The 18,682-nt window shown below is 40.2% G+C and overlaps 1 protein-coding gene and 1 long non-coding RNA gene across 5 annotated transcripts in view; one reads left to right on the top strand and one right to left on the bottom strand.

Annotated features, from left to right (window-relative positions):
* HS3ST5 (heparan sulfate-glucosamine 3-sulfotransferase 5) overlaps window positions 1–8,527 on the bottom strand; it is a 191,420-nt gene extending 182,893 nt beyond the window's left edge. Inside the window, exons 1-2 of one of the 4 annotated variants that reach the window (XM_064649724.1) lie at window positions 6,910–7,050; window positions 657–851 (exon numbers count right to left, since the gene is read on the bottom strand). The gene's annotated coding sequence lies outside the window, so the exon portion shown is untranslated. Of the gene's footprint in view, window positions 1–656; window positions 852–6,909; window positions 7,051–7,199; window positions 7,289–8,446 lie in introns of those variants that run through there. The other 3 variants (XM_064649725.1, XM_064649722.1, XM_064649723.1) reach the window with 3 other exon arrangements.
* Window positions 7,399–13,705, top strand: LOC135411734 (uncharacterized). The gene is made up of 2 exons (XR_010429270.1): window positions 7,399–7,487; window positions 7,726–13,705. It is a non-coding gene; the product is annotated as an uncharacterized LOC135411734 (long non-coding RNA).
* Window positions 13,706–18,682: the final 4,977 nt, after the last annotated feature.

Here is an 18,682-nt window from a genome sequence, read left to right as displayed (position 1 = left end):
TTTAAAACATTCTGCAGGAGAACCATTAGACCCTGCTGTTTTACCTTCAGGAAACAGTTTAACCATTCTCAGCTATTTATTGTGCTGTCATATCTTCCTCTGTAACTTGATGGTCATACAGGAAGAACAACCACCAAATCCCTGCTGGGATGAGGAAATCAGGCAGTAACAAAGTAGAGCATTACACAGATTTTTGATATTAAAAGAAAAAATATATATGTATGCACATGTATACACACAGATAAATGTGTATACAAACGCACACAAAATCTGTTAGGGCCATCTGGATTTCCAACAGAGGAAATGGTTATTTTCTGGCTTTAGTCTTCTTTTGAGCCTCCTGTTACATCGGTATGTCAGCTTTAGTTACTTCTCCTGTGGCCAGAACATGTTAGGTAACTCAAATTTCATAATTTTATTTTTAACCTCAGTTGCACTTATTTTATATTTTGCTTTTGTCTTAAGGATCTTTCATAAGAGTGCATTTTTTTGCTCCTTGAAAAAAAACCAACACAACACATCATATTTTTCATATATCTCTACCATTTCCAACTTTGTTGCTAGGTTTATTCTGGGTTTTACCAAACTCAGCTGTGCCTGTATACCTGGCAAAAGTCATGCCTTCTTTAATAGTAAGAGGAAAAATAGAAACAAACCTGTCTGCACAGAATTCAGGATGCAGTGTAAATCCATTTCCACTGATGTAAACTGACTTGTCTCCCATGAGATGCCAGTTTTCTAATGCTGTCATCATAGCAGCAATGTCAGGTTGCAGAGGAAGGTTTTGATGTAGGTTGAAAGTCCATCAGCTAGTGCAGAAAGTTTACATGCTGCTGAGTAAGCTTAAGTACCTGTTGTAGAGGACAAATCTCTTATTTGTTGTTTCACTTTCCACTTAATTCTACATAGGATTAATCATGAATATTAATATTTAATTTGCGTAATTCCAAAGAAAAAGGGTGCATATATGTGTATTATAAATTGGTTTATTAAGTCCTTTTACAAATAATTTTTTTTTATTCACAGATTTTTTTAATAATTTGTGCTGTTATGTAAAATCCTGTCATCCCTTGATAGACTCTGAATATGTGTTTGATATAATACAGACTAATAATTTTACTTATGACAGTTCTTTGGAGACTCCAGCAACTGTATGCAGTCAAGATTGTTCAAGCCATTATAATGCAAGATTGTACTACAGTGATTTAAATGGATAAAATTTCTTTAATGTCCAAAACCAAATGAATTGATAAACACTGTTCTGTAATGTATTAGGACAAATGTGTTACTTTAATCCCCCAGACAGAGAGCTGTATTTTAAGCAACACTGCTGCAAAAAATACAATCCATAAGGACTGTGAGCGTTGGTGTGCAAAAACTACAAGAATTATCTATTTATTTATTTTTTTATTTATTAGTGTGAAACATGCTGTATCAACTCAGGTACCTTAAAAAGCTTTAAACATGTTTGGGGATATGCAATAGTTTAAAAATGTGGGAATACCTTCAGTTTGACTTCTTGAAAAATGTCTGAATTTTACAAAATTGGCTATTAAAGTCTACCTTGTGCAGTGTTAGTTCCTGGGATTATATATAAAGTTCATTTTGTAGTAGTCCTTCACTATACACTTCAACATTTACATGTTATCTTTGTTCTTTTGGATTAGAAATATGAAAGAGCACAGCTGTGCAACTCTTTTTAAAACAGTTAATAGCTTGCAGTACTTCTAAAGTATACAAAACGTTAAAAAAAAAAAAAGCAGAAATATTTAAATCTTTTCCCCTGGAAGTTATATTTGAAGTTGTCTAATGCGGAAAACATTTTATAACCATGAATTTAAACACTTGAATAAACTTGGGAAAATTATTACTTTTCATGGTCATTGATCACGAAAGCATCTTTGTTCAACAAAATGTGATTAGGTCCCTTTGAGGTCAACAGATGCTTAAGGACTAATATTTATTAAAGGGTTTTGCTGATGTGAATGTTTCTGCAATTACCATTTTGTCTGATTGTGTTAACAATGCACAGTAATGCTTGTTTGTTCAGGAAGAAACTTTGTGCTTACAGACTTGTAATACTTAAGAGAGAGAGAGAGATTGTGGAGCTAACACAGTATTTATGCAACAGGACAGAAGTACTGTTAAGTGCTATTGCTGGGTTGGGCAAACCAAGAGCACAAATAACAGAGAAAAAGCCAGTCTTGGTAATAAATGGTGTCTGGCCATTTCCCTTAAAATATTTTCCTTAAAAGATTGAAAGTTCTATTCTCATTACTTTTTGTTTAATTTATGTGCATTTGTGTTCTGAACCCAATCTGAACTAAACTAGTTTTTCTTGTATATTCATCTTGATTTCATTTAGCTAGTAGCATATCATTTCAGTCTGCGTGCTTTTCTAAGGAAGATCATATTATCAAGGAAATGTCCTGACTGCAGTAAGAGAAAATTGAACACACACACACACAGACGCATATACACACACAAAAACAAAGCACAGTTGAGACTAGCCATAGTCCAGTGATTGATATTTTAAGTTGCATGTGACACTCTTTCCTTGTTCTGTTGCACTGTATTTAGATATTGTATGGCTCTCCAGACATGCTATGCATAATTTTACATACCATCTGCTTTACATGCCATGTTCCATATGTACAATGTATAACCTAAACCCAATATTTTGATTGATTTGAGCGACAGTGGAGGCTTTTGTTCTTAAATTGTTGAATAGAAGAATATAGTTTTAAATAAATTATCTGATGAATATGTTCTAGGACTAAAAAACAATAACATTTATTTTGAAAATGTTTTTAAAAGTGTAGTAATGTCAAAATTCAGGTGACTTTTGAGAATCCAACTAATATTGCTTCCTAGATTCAAATACCAAGAGACTTGTAAATACTGGCTATCATTCACTTAACAACCATAGCAATACAAGGGCATAAACATGTTTCAGAGTCAGACCAGGGACAGCAAAAATAGTCTCGAAATAATAATCTGAATAAAGATGAACAGCACTTATTCCTCAAAACAGGATGAGGTTTATAAAGATGCTACAAGTGAGTAATGGTTATTCAGAATCACATCCTGGAATTTCCCAGTACTTCACTACCTGGCTTCATTCAACCCACCTTTAAATACTTAAATCTTATATACTCTTCAGTTACAGGTAAGCCTTAAACCTCTAAATTTCTATTTGGAAGATGCTGTCCACAAGAACATATCTGAGTCTCTACATACACAGATGAAGAGTAAGTATTGAAACAGCAAAATGAAAAAAAATAATTTCAAAGAATTTCAAACAATGGCTCTCCGACAAACCCAAAGATTTATTCAAATATGTATCCTCAATTTTAGAACTACCGACTCTCTTCATCCAAGAAAACAAAGAGCATTAAGCACTGCTTTGGACACTAAAAAAAGAACCATCACTCCCCTCTCCCCCACCAAAAAAAAAAAATGCTCAAAACCCTTAATATGGAAATGATTACCATATCTTTCACATTTGAGTTCAAATGGAAGTATTATCAACAAAAATAGGTTGTGGCATTACAATGTGTTAGCAAACAGTAGATAGAGTGTAAAATAAAGGAAGCAACAAAGTAGAGTGAACAAAATTTTTCTCCATGCAATGTCTCATAAAATATGTACCCTTCACTTCCATATAAGGCACATGATAAAAGAAACATTTAAATTCATAGGAAAATTGGAAAGAAACCTATAATATGACAGTTAAAGAATGAAATGTTTGTCTTGCCTTTGTATGTGCAAGGAGAGAAGAGATAATCAGTGAAGCATTTGTCCATTTTGTAGGGGTTTTTTCCCCACTGTAACATGAACATCTTAATCTGTTCACAGTTAAGTATTAGTGACACATTCAGTTCACTTCAATGAGAATTCTACCAGATACCTACTAATAAAGCTGAATAAGAGGTGCAGCACCTCAAACTTTTTTTATCCTTGCCTATTAACACAAACTTGTACTTAAAAGGGAAATATTATTACTGGACCATTACTGAAAAAGGTTATATTTCTTCTTGTATTGGGTTTTGGTAGTGGCAGGGGATACAGGGGTGCTGTCTATGAGAAGCTGCCAGAAGCTTCCTCTGTGTCCAACAGGGCCAATGCCAGCCGGCTCCAAGATCTGCGGCTGGCCAAGGCAGGTAAACTATCAACAATGGTGGTAGCACCTCTGGGATAACAGATTTAAGAAGGGAGGAAAAAAAAACCCTGAGCAATAGAAACTGCAGTCAGAGAGAAGAGTGAGAATATGTGAGAGCAATAGCTCTGCAGACACCAAGGTCAGTGAAGAAGGAGGGGGAGGAGGTGTTCCAGGTGCCAGAGCAGAGATTGCCCTGCAGCCCATGGTGAGGCAGCTGTGCTCCTGCAGCCCGTGGAGGTCCATGACGGAGCACAGATCCACCTGTAGTCCATGGAGGACCCCATGCCAGAGCAGGTAGATGCTCAAAGGAGGCTGTGACCCCATGGGAAGCCCATGCTGGAGCAAGCTCTTGGCAGGACCTGTGACCCTGTGGAGAGAGGAGGAGTAGCATCCCACTGTGGGGGACCCACGCTGGAACAGTGTGTACCTGAAGAAGTGCACCTTGCGTATGGGACCCACACTGAAGCAACCCATGAAGAACTGCAGGCCGTGGGAAGGACTCACTGGAGAAGTTCATGAAGGACTATCTCCTATGGGACGAACACCACACTGAAGCAGAGGAAGAGAGTGAGGAGTCCTACTCCTGAGAAGGAAGGAGTGCCAGAGACAGTATATGATTAACTGACCACAACCTTCATTCCCTATCTCCCCTACTCCAATGGAGGAGAGGAGGTAGAGAATTAGGGTGTGAAGTTAAGCCTGGGAAGAAAGGGAGTGGAGGGAGGTTGAGCAGGTGTGTGTAGGGGAAAGGTGGCTGTTTAAGATTTATCTTTTATTTCTTGTTATTCTACTCTGGTAATAAATTAAACAAATTTTACCAAGCTGAGTCTGCTTTGCATGTGAAATAACCACTGAGCAATCCCCCTGTCCTTGTCTCAACCCACGAGCTTTTTGATACATTTTCTCTCTCCTGTTCATCTGAGGAGGAGAATGGTAGCACAGCTTTGGTGAGTTCCAGTCAATGTCACCCCAACTCACCTATAATGTAATAATCACATTCTTCATATAGCATATTTCGGATACTTGACAAGTTTTTTTATCACATTCAACATTTTGGGGGTTCTTTCAACACTTAGATTTGAAAAAAATTAAGAATCACATTTTCTTTTTTAAGGTATTCCAAGCAATTTACAGTGGTTAGTCAGGTTACCGAAATAAGACTAGCTTTTGCCATTTGAACATCAATACTTTTATTTGGTGCTTCATTATATATCTGACTACTCCCAATCTAAATACTACACTGAACAGAGGACATTCTGTGAACTAGAACTTCCACTTGCTAATGGATTTTTCTTTTTTGCACAAAATCTTCTTTGTAGTCCATATGAATATGGGCATTTTAATTATTAATCAGAAGCATTCTTTCTTATTTGTATCTGTGCTGTGAAAGAGTTCTTAAAATGGGATAAAAAATTAATGTACATTTAGATTTTTCTTCTCTCTAGAGGGAGGGTGTTCATGAGTTAAATGCTTATACAACACCTTTCCTTACAAACTGTACTACATTTCTCTTGTTACTTCTCTACTGAGCCTTTCTGGGCCTGATCACAGGCCACTGAAGTCAATGGTCGCCCATCTAATTGTCTCAGTGGTCTCCTTCTGCTTTCAACTTTTTAGTGAGAACAAAGATATACAGCATTGGAAAAGCATAAGGTACTAAGTAATACTTTATAATGTCTGTGGTTAAAGCAATGGGCTTCAGCCCATCTTGGTATCACACACATTAAGAAATCATTCCAGTATTTTACCAGTGCAAAGTGGCAATGAAAATCTAGAAGATATTTCTGGCAAAGTGCTGCTAAAGCTCTTCAGTTAAAAACCCTGCCTTTAAAAATTAAGTTTCTTCTATACATCTCTCTCCACGATCTTTTATACATCTCTCTCACTTCACCATCCCTATGCCTTCTGCCCATTCCCTTTCATTCTGTATTGACTACAACCGTTTTCCTCTGAAGTTAATTGTGAGTTTTGTCATTGATCTCAATGGGGCAGTTATCATACCCAGGATGCAAAACACACTGAGACCGTTGTCAAAGTACAGATAGTAAAAGTAAGAAAAAAAAATTTCAATGATTTACCGAGGTCCACTTAAAAATCTCCATCAACTGTGAGCTTTTATGCGTGTTTCCCACAAATCGCATCAGGCAATCTAGGAGAACAAAAAGCCTCTTGCCCGATATCCCTGGCATTTGGTAGCCGGAGCTGAGCTCCTGCCTGAGCGGAGTTATCCGTGCGCAAACCCGAGCTGAGCAGAGCCACCCGCTAATTGACAGCAAACATTTTGCAAACATTACGCTTCCCTAAGGGACGAGCGTTTTGCCACCGGAGCCCACTGCAGAGCAGGAGGAGGGAGCATCCAGGACGAGGAGAGGGCAGGGGAGCCGCGGGCACCCTCTCGTACCGGCCAGGGCTCCGCTCTCCTCCCCACGCCCCGGCGCGCAGCACCTGGGTGCTCCTCTCCGCAGGTGAGGTGCCCGGCGGAGCTCCCTCTCTGTCCAGTCGGTGACACCGCGCCTCCCGAAACGCCGGACCGCGCTGACAGCCCCTAGGGACGTGACCAAAACCGAGGTGGGGAGCAGCAGAGGACAGTCCCTGGGGCGTACCGGAGGCACCGTTCCCTCCGTGCCCCGGTCCTAGCACGGCGCGGAGCGGAGCCGCCAAGGAGGGAGCCCCAGACACGGCAGGGCACCCTCCGCACCTTACCCGTCCCCGGGGGACCCCGTCGAGACGCGGAGCCCCGTACTCACCGCGGTGCTGCAGGCAGCAAACCGCAGCGCAGGGGAAGGGCCCCCGCCCCGGCCGGTGCCCGCTGCGGTGCACAGACCCCGTCCCTCGGCGCCCACATTCAAGCCCCGGCCGCGCAGCTAAAAGTCCTTCTGAGGAGCACCCGGCGAGCCACGCCGCCTCCTGCCTCGAATCGCTGTCACCTCCCCTCCGCTCGCCCCGCGCCCCCCCCGGCGGGCGGCAGCAGTATAAAGCAGTCCCTAACCCCTCAGATCACGCACCGGCAGAGGTGCCGGTCCTTGCCGCTACTTACCGGGCATCCTTCAGAGCGGCAGGCGGGAGCGAGAGAGGAGGAGGAGTAGAGAGAGAGGGAGGGATGGAAGGAGGGAGGAGGCTCCAGGCGGGCTGCGCGGCGCTGCGCTGTGCTGCTCGGCAGCCTGGGCAGCTCGGCAGAGTCACTGAGTGAGTGTCTCCGTGCGTGACGGCGTGTGCGTGTGTGCGCGACGCTGGACACCAGCGAGCGGAGACTCGGGCACCGAGGGGCGGCGGGGAGCGGCGCGGGAGATCAGGGAGCGCAGCCCGCGCATCGCGGTGCGACCAGGTGCGGCCCGGCGCGCCCCCGGCCCCGCGGCCCCCAGCGCCCCGCCGCAGTGGCGGGAGCTGCCGGGGAACGGGCTGGGGGAGGCGCGCATCCTCCTCGCTGGCACACGCACCGCCGGGGGAAGGGGGAGAGCGGGGGGAGGGATTAAAAATAACGATAATTAAAAAAAGCCCAATCACTAGGAAAGGAAAGGGAAAAAAAAAAAAAAAAACCACAAAACTCTGTCTCTACTTTCCAGCCGAGGTTTGAGCCCCGCGCCCCAGAGCTGAGGTCCCGCGGCAGCGGCGCGCTCCCGCCGCGCCGGGAGCCGTCACCGCCCGCGGTGCAGCACGACAGCAGCTGCCGCTGCCGGTAGCGCCCAGCTGAGGAGCCGGAGCCTCTCCCCGCGTATGGAGGAGCCTCCCTCTTTCCCTCCCTCCCTCCTTCCCTCCCTTTTCCCCTCCTTCTCTCCCTCTCTCCCAGTCCGCTAAGGCGGGCAACGCAGCCAGGTGGTGCCGGCTCGCCCTGCGGCCGAGGCCCCTCCGCCGGCGCTGCCTCCTCCGCGGGCAGCGGCCGGGCTCCTCCAGGCACTCGGGCGGCGCTGGGAGGCTGCCGCCGCCGGGACGCGGCTGTAGGGGGAAAAGCGAGGGGCGGAGATGGGGCGCCGGCTGTCCCCAAGAGCTGCCGGCAGGGCCCAGGAGCAACGGCGGAGGAATGAGGCAGCAGCCGGGAGGGCCCGCCTGAGCCGGGCAGCGGTGCGGGGCCGCACCGCACTCCTGCAAACGCCGTTCCCCCTGCTCGGCTGCTCACCTCCTGCCCTAGCTAAGTGACCCGCTGGAGAGGACCGAAGATGGTGCATTATTACTGCCGGGTGTTTTGGGAGAGGTGGGGGAAGCAAGCGGAGAAGGGAGGGAGGGCATGATTTTAAGAGTCAAAGGGAAAGCGGGGCGGGAGGGGGGAGGTGAGAGCAACTTACACACCAAAAAAGCCCATCCTGGGGAAAGATAAAAAATAGCCACAACAGCATTGAAAGTTGCTCGATTTGTGATTTGCATTATAACGCTGCCGCTGCTGCCTGGCTTCTCCGACAGTGTGCCCAAGGAACGTGTAAGATGGGAGAGGAGGAGCTATATACTTTGTCTGTGCTTTCCCTTCCTGGCGGCAGTTCGCTCTTTCAACCTCTCTTTCTTTAAAAAAGAACTAACACCCAAAACCCAACCCCCCAACGGCTCACACCCCACACAACCCACTCCTTTGATGGAGAAGTGGCTCCAGGTGGTGATTTCGGAGTTGCAAGCCGAGTTTCCTTGGGAAAGGGGTGTGTGTAGAGCACCCCTGAGAGTGCCCCTCTCGGGTTTTGGGCCCTCGAGTTTGGCAGCCCGGGCAGAGGAAGGAGCAGGCGCCCATGCCTTCCTGGAGGAATGTCAGGTAGTGCCCGGCGGCCACGAACGGCGGCAGCGCCCCAGCCCAGGGAGAGGGGAGGCCGCCGCCTGTTTTCTCTTGCTCCTCCCGCTGTGCGAGTCGAGATCAATGATTAGTGGTTCTGTTTTCGGCGAGGAAAAGAAAAAAAAAAAAAGGAAAAAGAAGTCTGGATAAAATCTAACTTTTATTTACCAAAAATTCATGCCCTGATTAAAAAAAATAGCACCAAACCTTAACCCAGATTACGCAGTTAAACATCTAATCGGGGACAGTGTGGCTGTTTGCCAGATCTATGATCCATTAACCTTTTTAGCTCATTGTTGGCAGGCAACAATAGCACACGATTAAATTCTTACATTTTACAGACAAGCCATTTTCTTTCACAGTAAACTCCCCTATCCTATGTTGCAATTAAAAATATGGTATCTTCAACAATAAAAATAAGGAAGAAATACTGTAAGTTTTTAGCTACTTTGTGTTCATTTTACGGGTAAAAACCTTGTGCTTTGCTCCAGATAATATGTCAAAAGGTGGACAGTAGCATATTAAAAATTCTTATAGCAAGTATTTTGGATAATTTTACCTTCACAAATGAATTATATACTATTTAGACTGTGTACCACTCAGTTTTAGTTGCAGTTCTTTTTACAGAGAGAAACCAAGCAAAACTCAACATAATCAAAATAAAAGTATGAAAATAGGATATATAGAGCCCTTTTTTTATATAGAGCCCTATATGTTATAGATGTATATACACATGTATGCCCTTTAATAAAAAAAATTCTGTCTGAAGTTATATATTCATACATAAATGTTTGTGCATGTGTACATATTATATGTATATATATATACACCCATTATATCAATATTTCAAAGTAATTTAAAAATTCAGAATAGAAAAGAAGCTAAGCTAAAAATACAGCTCTCAACCACCTGCCAAGTTACCACTTGGAGAAGTTGTAGAATCACTGATAGTCGTAGAATCATTGATAGTCATAGAATCACTGATACAGAAAGAATATGAAAGTTATACCTTGCACCTCATTCTTTACGTGAACAACTTAGGTAATAGAAATATATCCATGGAAAAAAGGAAGTACAATGTTTTCTGGTTTGGGTTTGGTTTTTTTTTGGTGTAGGACGTTAGGCTGTGGCCCTAATTACCAAAATACTTGTTTTGTAAAGTCTGCATTCAGAGAAGTTGAATCTGTCACTGCTGTCTCTCTGGAAGCGGAAGATAAATAGCATGTGCAAAAAAGGATAACTGATGCCATGAGGATCTGCAGAAAAGGAATGGGAAAGGTGATGGGGAGTAGGGCTATCCAGGTGACAACAGTGAATACAGGAAGCTGGTATGTTACAGGGGAAGCTGGGCCTGTTAACAAGTGCCATCTCATGTGGAGGAGGCAGCAGGAAAGAAGACCTTCATTCCTTTTGTTATGGTCAGGCTGTGCTGTAAAACACAGCCTACTGCTCATTACTACTGTTAATTAGATGGTAAGATAATGCCAACCTCTTCTCAAGACCTCCACACATTGTTTCTAAATCCTCTGTGGTTTAGGGAAAGTCCTTTCAAGAACAACAAACATAAGACTGAAAAATGCTAGAAGGTCTAAGTTCATTCGACTCATCTTCTTGAGGAAGGTTTTAGGAATGTATTTTTTGTCACCCTGACAACTCCTCAGACATGGTCAGCTGGCATTGTGCTGTCCTAGCCCAAAGAGAGAAAGGTCCAAGACTCTTTATTGGCTATTTAATTGTTTTAATCTGGGAAAATGTAGTCTTGATTCCATTTTCACTAAGATCGGTAATAAAATTAAGAAGTGACTGCTACATTAGCAGAACGTTTTGTGTGTGAGACTGCCCAACTTCAAGAGCAGACATTAGGGATGGAAAAGACATGTAAATCTACACTGTATAGTGTTAAATTTAGGATATATTTTCACCTGTTGTAGCAAGAGTAGTTATTAATAGCTCTAAAAAGCTTATTGCTATGGTAGATAATATGTTAAATATTGAAAGCAGTTATATTTCAGCTGGTTGCTTTTTCTCTCTGTTTTCTTCACTAAATCCAAAGAATTTTCTCCTTCCTTAAGAGCTGTCTACTGTAGTAGGAGAGAGGTATAAGGTGTTATACAGATTGTTCCATCTTTGCATATGTTGTGTAGGATAATCACATTGATATTATTTGATGCAAAACTGTAAAATTCCTGACTATCCAAAATTCTCAACTTCCATGTGGTACAAAGGTAACAGATATTAGATAGCCATAATTTTAAGGAAATACAAAGTTGAGCCTCTGTTCTTTAATGAAGTTCTGTTTGTTTCCTTTTTATCTTTTTCTACTACAAAGGGAATTATCCAACAACTATATTGTATTCATTTTCAGTATTGTAACTTGAAGAAATATGTACCATTTATTACAAACAGTCTTTGATGAGAAATAAGAAACAAAGAAGAATTACAAGATTGAAATGCCAGCCTTTATTATATTTGGTATATGGCTACATTGGTTTCCAATCTCAGTAACACCTTTAAACCAAGCGAGTTTTTGGCACTCAAAAGGGTTTTCCAAGAGAGTCAAAATGCCACCGATTGGTATAGGATGACTACTCTTCATTATATAACAGTACAGAACCAAGATGGTAGCATTTTTTAATGTAAAATTCATGTTTCACTAATAATTCTGGAAATTAGAATGTTCCTTTATTTGTTAAACATCTAGTCTGTCATAAATGTATGTTTTATCTAATTATATCCCAATTTTTCAAACTTGCATTCTGTTCCATGCAAAGTGTCTCATCTGCCAACTTTTTATTAACTTATGTCATGTTGACTTATTTTTTGAAAAAAACCCCTGTGCTTTTCAAGAACTTTGTAAAAAGTCGATGCGTTTAAGGATCTTACAGGATTATGTATACTCATGCATTACAATAATAGACATAATTTTTAAGAAATCTAACCAATTCTGTTAAGAAATTCTATCAGTTCTGTTAGATTGGAACTTGCCTTCATAACCCACTAAAAACATGCTTCACTGACTCAGTAAATACTATATGTTTGAGCTGTCTGCATATTATTGACTTTTCTGGTTTCTGCAAAGCATTACATCAGAAGTCCCTTCCCCCCATTGTTTTCATACTAGAAAAATCAATTCAAATCTTAGATATACAAAGCAACAAAGGTAAGCTAACCTTGATATATTTCAGAATTTATAAAATCTCCTTGTTTGTTTTGTTGAAGCTCTGCTTTGCAGGCTTATCTTCAGCACCCGAGAGTTTTACAACTCTTTCTGAATATATGGGAAAACATACTAAACAATAATAGGCTGAGAGGCAGCTTATTTAAAATCATAGGGGAGTGTGACTAGCATGTTAAAGAGAGACTTTCATTTTGGGGAAAAAAATTTCAAAGGTACTAGGCTTAGAATCATGTTCTGCCTTCAAATGTCCAAGCATGATTCCCTTTAGGAAAAAAAAAGATTGTATGTAAAGACATAACATTAATTTTAATGGAAGATCAATGGATATATGCAGAGTTATTTGGTCATTGGGCACCAACACTAGTCATCTTTTTCAGAGTTTTATGATGGTTTTGCTACTCTGTTCAGTTCCAAACTAACAAACAAAGCCTACTGACTCTTGTTTTTCATTAAGATAAGTATTGACAAAATAAGTGAGGTTTGCATATCTGAGGAATAACTCAGCTATCTTACTGCCTATTCCACATTTCTTCCTGACACTGCCATTGTCTTATCCTGCTTTTAACTTATAAGTTTGCTGAATTTCAGTGATTCAACATGAAATTCAGTATGCTGTCTCAGGCTGCATGTCTTTAGCATACCCAACCTAAAAGGCTCTGCTATACTTGAGAATGAGATTGAGGGACATTATTTTGTTTCATTTCTTCCTAATATATTCCTTGTAAGGTTTATTTTTTTAAGAACTCTAGCACCTTTGGGTAATGAGGAAGAGACTTATAAGTTGGCAGGTTGATAAGTATTGGTTACGTTAAGCATGACTTGGTATCGCCATGAAAATTCATTTACATTTTTCCAGTTCATGAGCATTTGGAAGTTCAGTTCACACATGCTAAATAGCAGTTTGTTAGAGTTATGCAATTAAATGCATATGTTTAGCTGCTCTCCATCCAGTTAGATTCAGAAGTGGCCTGGATTTGTCTCTCCCAATGCTGTTGCTCTTAAGCAAGAGGGTCTGTTTTTCCTCTGCTCTCCATTTTGTTTAGAGCCAAAGGTGCACTGAGAAGTAGTTCAGTTGAGTGCTGGAATGCAAGAAGTCTTCTCTGGATTTCTTGGGACTGGGGAGCTGGCAAGGATGAAGTGAGAGGGATTTCAGTGGTGAAGAGTGTAGAAGAAAGATCTGAGACCTGAGAGGAACTGGTAAGGAAGAGATTGAATTCAGATGACTAACTGCTAGGTGCAGAAAAGGAGCATCAGACAGGACAATGGATCTCTCTGTGTGGCAGTCAGATGGGAAAACTATGTGAGAAGTTTATCATTTTGGATATGCTGATAAGCAAAAAGAAGAAATCAAAATACGGAAGACTATAGCTGGCTAAGAGAAAAGTCAGGTGGAAACAAGCCAGTGAAGATGAGAATGAGGTCCCAGAAGTGGCGGAGAGAGCGAGAGAACTGGAACAAGATATAAAAGCAGGAAAGTCTGTAATAAAAAAGTCAGAAAAGAAATACAAAAATCTGTAATACTAGAGCATACTGCCAGGCAGATCTTGGAAATGAGCCAACTATCCCAAACCTCAGCATTTCGCTGTTATCAATAAATATCAGTTGTCAAAGTGTGCTCCTCACTCTCCTGTGGTGTTGCTCTATACAAGGGGTGACCATCTGCTACCATTGTCAAACCTCACAGTAGCTCTACTGGCAGAAACATACACTGCAGGTCTAACTTCCAATTTCAATGATGAATCTTGTGGTTTCAGGCCACTTTTTGAAATACTTGTGTTCATTCTTTGAAGAATAGTAAAGACATGGAAAATGAAAAGGAAAAGAAAAAGAAAGAAGAAGGAAAATGAAAGGGAAGAAGGGGGCCCTTTAATTCTTATTACATTAAGGTGTTGCTGTCATATATTAGGGAACATTAGAACTCCAGTTGATTTTACTAACTCTACTCAACTTCTTCCCTATTTGTGAATATACATTATAACACACTTTAAAATTACAAAACCATGTACTATTTTTTCTTCCATCAACATAGGATATTATCACTGCAGAAGATGAGTCCTGGCTAATGACTAAGCAGGTTTACAATGTTTTGTTTTATTTTCATTAACCTTTGGCCAGATTAGACACTTTTTACCAATTTATTCAAACTCTACTGAGAAAAAATATTAATTGAGTTTTTAGAGGACCTTTTTCTGACACCAGTCAATATGGCAGCTGCATGCCTTGCAAATAATTATTAATTTACTTTCACAGTGCTTCCATCATTCCCATTGCAGAGGTGAGAACTAAGACATAACCAATCAAAGCACAAGTATCCACCATGTCTTAGTGTAAATGTAAATTATCTAGCAATTTACATTTTACTTTTTGAAGGGCTATTGTGTGCTCACTTCAGCCAAGAGGTGAGCACTTCTACAAATGAGACCCAGGTTTTTAAGTAGGGCATCCAAAACAAAAATACTTGTAACTTGTGGGAAGTATGTGACCAGTTAACTTTTGGTGGATTTTCTAGCTTACTAGTAGAATTTCCCAGCAATGCAAGGGGATAATATCCTGCTCTTCAAGTCACCTTTCCAATAGTTTAAGAATGAAACTTAATTGAAATGCATACTGAAACCTCTTTCACTGTATATGCTCTAAAAATAATAATAATAATAATAATAAGGCAGCAAGAACAATGATGATAGCATCATTATAAAACTCGTCCTGCTTTGTTTCCAGAGGTGATGATCAGAGGTCCTGCAGAAACAAAAGAGATTTTGACAATATATGTGCAAGCTACACTGGAACCCACCCATGGTTTAGACTAGGTCATAACTGAGAGTTAGTTCTTCAAGCACAGCGAAACTCTAAATCCCAGAATAATCTGCTACCTAAAAGTTTGCTGAACGTTTATTTTTGAGCCAAACTGGAATAGTTTGTCTACAGTGAGAAGCACGTGCAAAATTTCCAGCTTTGAAATTGACAGCCCACTTCACTTTTGGTGCTGTTATCTCATTTCTTTGAGCATTTAAGATATTGCACTTATAGGAGGAGAAAGGATCCAAGCAGAGCTGGAGGAGAGGGAAATTGCTTGGAATTGTGGGGGCTGAAAGCCTTTGCTTCTCCCTCCACATTTTCTAACAACAGCAATGTCAGGATAACCTTTCCTGTTTTCTGATTTGGAACTAGCATGGAAGAAAAAGTGAAATATGACCATTTCTTCCTTTACTGTTCACAACAATAAACTTCTTTTGCTAAATTTTTTCTTCTGGGAATTTCAAGGGGACAGAAAATGTTACTGTTATTTTCATATTAATTTTCAAAGGAATCTGTAAGCCAAATGTCTTCAGCTTAACAAGGACTGATTGCCATACAATATGGGGGCTCCTTTTCTTTTCTAAAAACCACGGGGGGGACTTCTATTTGTGTGAGGTTTTGTAAAAATCACCAAGTGACTATTTCCTCTGAATTGATATCTTGTTGGTTAAGATCGTTTTAGCCAGGAATTGTTTTGCTAGACCAAGATAAACAAGAAGCTGATTAATCTGTAATCCAAAACCAGGTTAGTTGAAGTCAGGCTTGTGAAGAATAAAGCTAAGAACCCTATTTTTTTCACTGTGTCTGTAACCACCAGCGGTTTTCTAAGTTACCAGTTCTGTTGAAGCTACACTGCAGACTGCTACTCTGAACTTTGACTGAGCCAGGTGCCTACTTGAATCCACAGATCTTGTTCACACTTGAGAGATGCTGCAGAGATGGGGCCTTTGCTCTTCTCTACAGAATTCATAAAATTCATCATGCATATCTTGGCACTCTTTCCTTGCTGATTTATTTTTCTCCTTGAACTGTTGATCCACAAGCAGCTCTGGACAATGGAAGAGGCTGAATTTCTTTAGCTCAGACTCTAAGTTTTTGGAAAAATAACAGTAAATATGTACAAGCATGTGTTGAATAATGTATTTCAAGGGCTGCCAGTGAGCGTGACTGTTTACATTTACTTACATATTTAACAGATTTTTTTTTTTAACAAATCCAAACACTCATAATCAAATGCTTAGTAAATTTACATTTCATGATACATGCAGCTGGCAGAACTAGAGAGAGATAAGTGGCACCTATATTGCAGGTGACATCCTATAAAGTGTACAAAGTGCTTCCAGATGCCATATTTAGAAGCTGGTGTACAAATTAATTTTAATCTTTCAGGTTCATTTTTGGTAATCTGATCTTTTCTTTTGTTCAATTTTTCCTTAAGAGGCATATGCTACTAAATATATGGGTTCAGTCTCTATACATTTAGGTGTTACAGAATCATTAAGTGATTCTAGAATTACTTAGAAGCACTGATGCCCCTGGAATCTTGCTGGTGAGAATGAAAGTGACACATCATGTATCTCATTTCCACCCTGGCTCAGGCATATGCCAAATAATCTCATTCATAGTGAGATTAGATCAGCCAAGATCTCTTTAAAAAGTTTCCTTCCTATTTAATATAACTGGAAAAACACTGTCAAATTTGCTTGGTGTAGTGGTTAGAAGCCTTTTTAATTTCCACTTCAGTACGTTTATGTCCATCTAGAATGTTCTCTGCTTCAGTATTATGATATGAGCTGTTCTTACTTTATCTACTGACATATTTATGGAGTTCAATCACCACCCTCTCTGCTTAATTTTTTAATATATTTTCCTACCAGAAAAACAGTTTCAGGGACATCCTTAAAATTGATCCTTTTCTTCTGTTTTCTTCTATAACCTTCTCTCTACCTGTTCTCTTTCAAGGTTACCTTTCCTGACCAGAAATCTCAACGCTGTACTGCAGCTGAGGTTTGGGCAAGGCCTAGTGCAATGATACCAGTGCTTGCCTTTCTCTGACAGATTCACCTTTTGCAATACATTTTCAGTGTCTGTTTGCGATTTTTATGCTGCATCATACTGCTAATTCTTTCATTCAGAGACTGACTATCATGTCCCATTTCTACAAAACAATTCCATCTAGTAAGCCTCCAGCATACCAGACAAATTTTTATTATTAGCTCCACGTGCATGACCTTGTATTTCAATCTATTCCTATTTCTGTTCAACTACATCTTTTGGTATTAATTTCTTATCTCCTCTTTCCTACCTTCCATATGCATAGTATCAGCAAACTTTATCGTTTTGGATCTGAACCTGTGCCTGATTGAAAGCAATAAACCAGATGAGTTGCAAGATCATATTATGAGGAACTTGACTAGGAACTACCTTAATACTACTGCCTGAAACATTTGTGTGCTTCTATCCATAAACACATCTTTGCCAATTTTACAATTTCTGCATTAATTGTAATCCTTTTTCATGATATATTAGTAGTATATCAAGTGCTACTATGTCGAATATATCTAGCCATTGACTTAATAGAAAAATCCACTACATTATCTGGGGAAAAAGTTACATTGTCAAAGAAATACATAGACAAAGAAAAAAATCTCATAATAGTTCTCCAGGAGAGAATAAATGGTTGTCACATTGTTTTTATTGCCATGAGAATGTTTTTCAGCTGTTTGAAAAATAAAAAACAACAAACAATAAACCACCAAACCTATTTGTGGCTGCTTAAATATTCAGACAAAACAAAACATTATTTTGATGCTGGAATAGGTAAATATTAAATAGTATATGGAGATTCTGTGAAATCAAGGTGATCCTTCCTAGTTTTCTGTCTGCGGATGATTGTATCTTTCTCAGAAACTTACCTTTTGAGCTGAACTTTTCGGAGTTAGGTGAACCCAGGTTCTTTCACTAAAATCTCAGGGTGATTCTCTCACAGCAAAGATCAATTAATAGTAATAAATAAGGCACTTTCTGAAAAAGTGACCAAAACAAAACGTGTCTCGCATCATAAAAGACAGAGAGTAGTCAGGGAAATTAAGTTCCCCAGGTATTTAACAAAAAGACCAATTGACTTTTTTTTTGTTTTGAAGAGCTCTAAAGCAATGGTGACACATAAAATAATAGTAATAAAAAAATAAAAGAGAATTAGGTCCAAGAATTAATCTATAATATATAGTAATATCCTAAATATTCTCTGAAGTCCTGTAAGCAGGATTACTGTGGTAGGCAGTGATTATACAATCACAGAATCACAGAATATGTTAAGTTGGAAGGGACCTACAAGAATCATTTAGTCCAACTCCTGGCTGTGCACAGGGCCATCCCCAAGAATCACACCATGTGCCCAAGAGTATTGTCCAAACACTTCTTGAACTCTTTACCATAAAATCTTTTTACCCATTAATTATGAATCTCAGAACATGTTTTCATATAATAAAATGTGTATGTTGATTCCTACCCATTTTCATCGTGTGTTGTGTCCACGTAATTCATATATCTGTATTTCTTTTGTGACTGTTAATATATATTGCATAGAGTTTGAAATGAATTATTAAAACATTATACTTTGTATAATTTCTTTTGTACACAGCTGTGTGGACTGTCAGCACTACCAAATCTTGAAGTGTTTTTTTTCCCACAGGCCAAGCTCTCTTTTGTAGCTTTATATATATATTTCCCACAGAGAAACAAATGTTCTCATATTTAGTTTAAATAAGCCTTTTAGCAGGCATAAGTTTTGCTT

This window comes from Pseudopipra pipra, chromosome 3, assembly GCF_036250125.1.
Source record: "Pseudopipra pipra isolate bDixPip1 chromosome 3, bDixPip1.hap1, whole genome shotgun sequence".
Classification (NCBI taxonomy): Eukaryota; Metazoa; Chordata; class Aves; order Passeriformes; family Pipridae; genus Pseudopipra; species Pseudopipra pipra.
The sequence above is the reverse complement of the archived record's forward strand: the minus strand, read 5'-3'. Positions and strand labels throughout refer to the sequence as shown.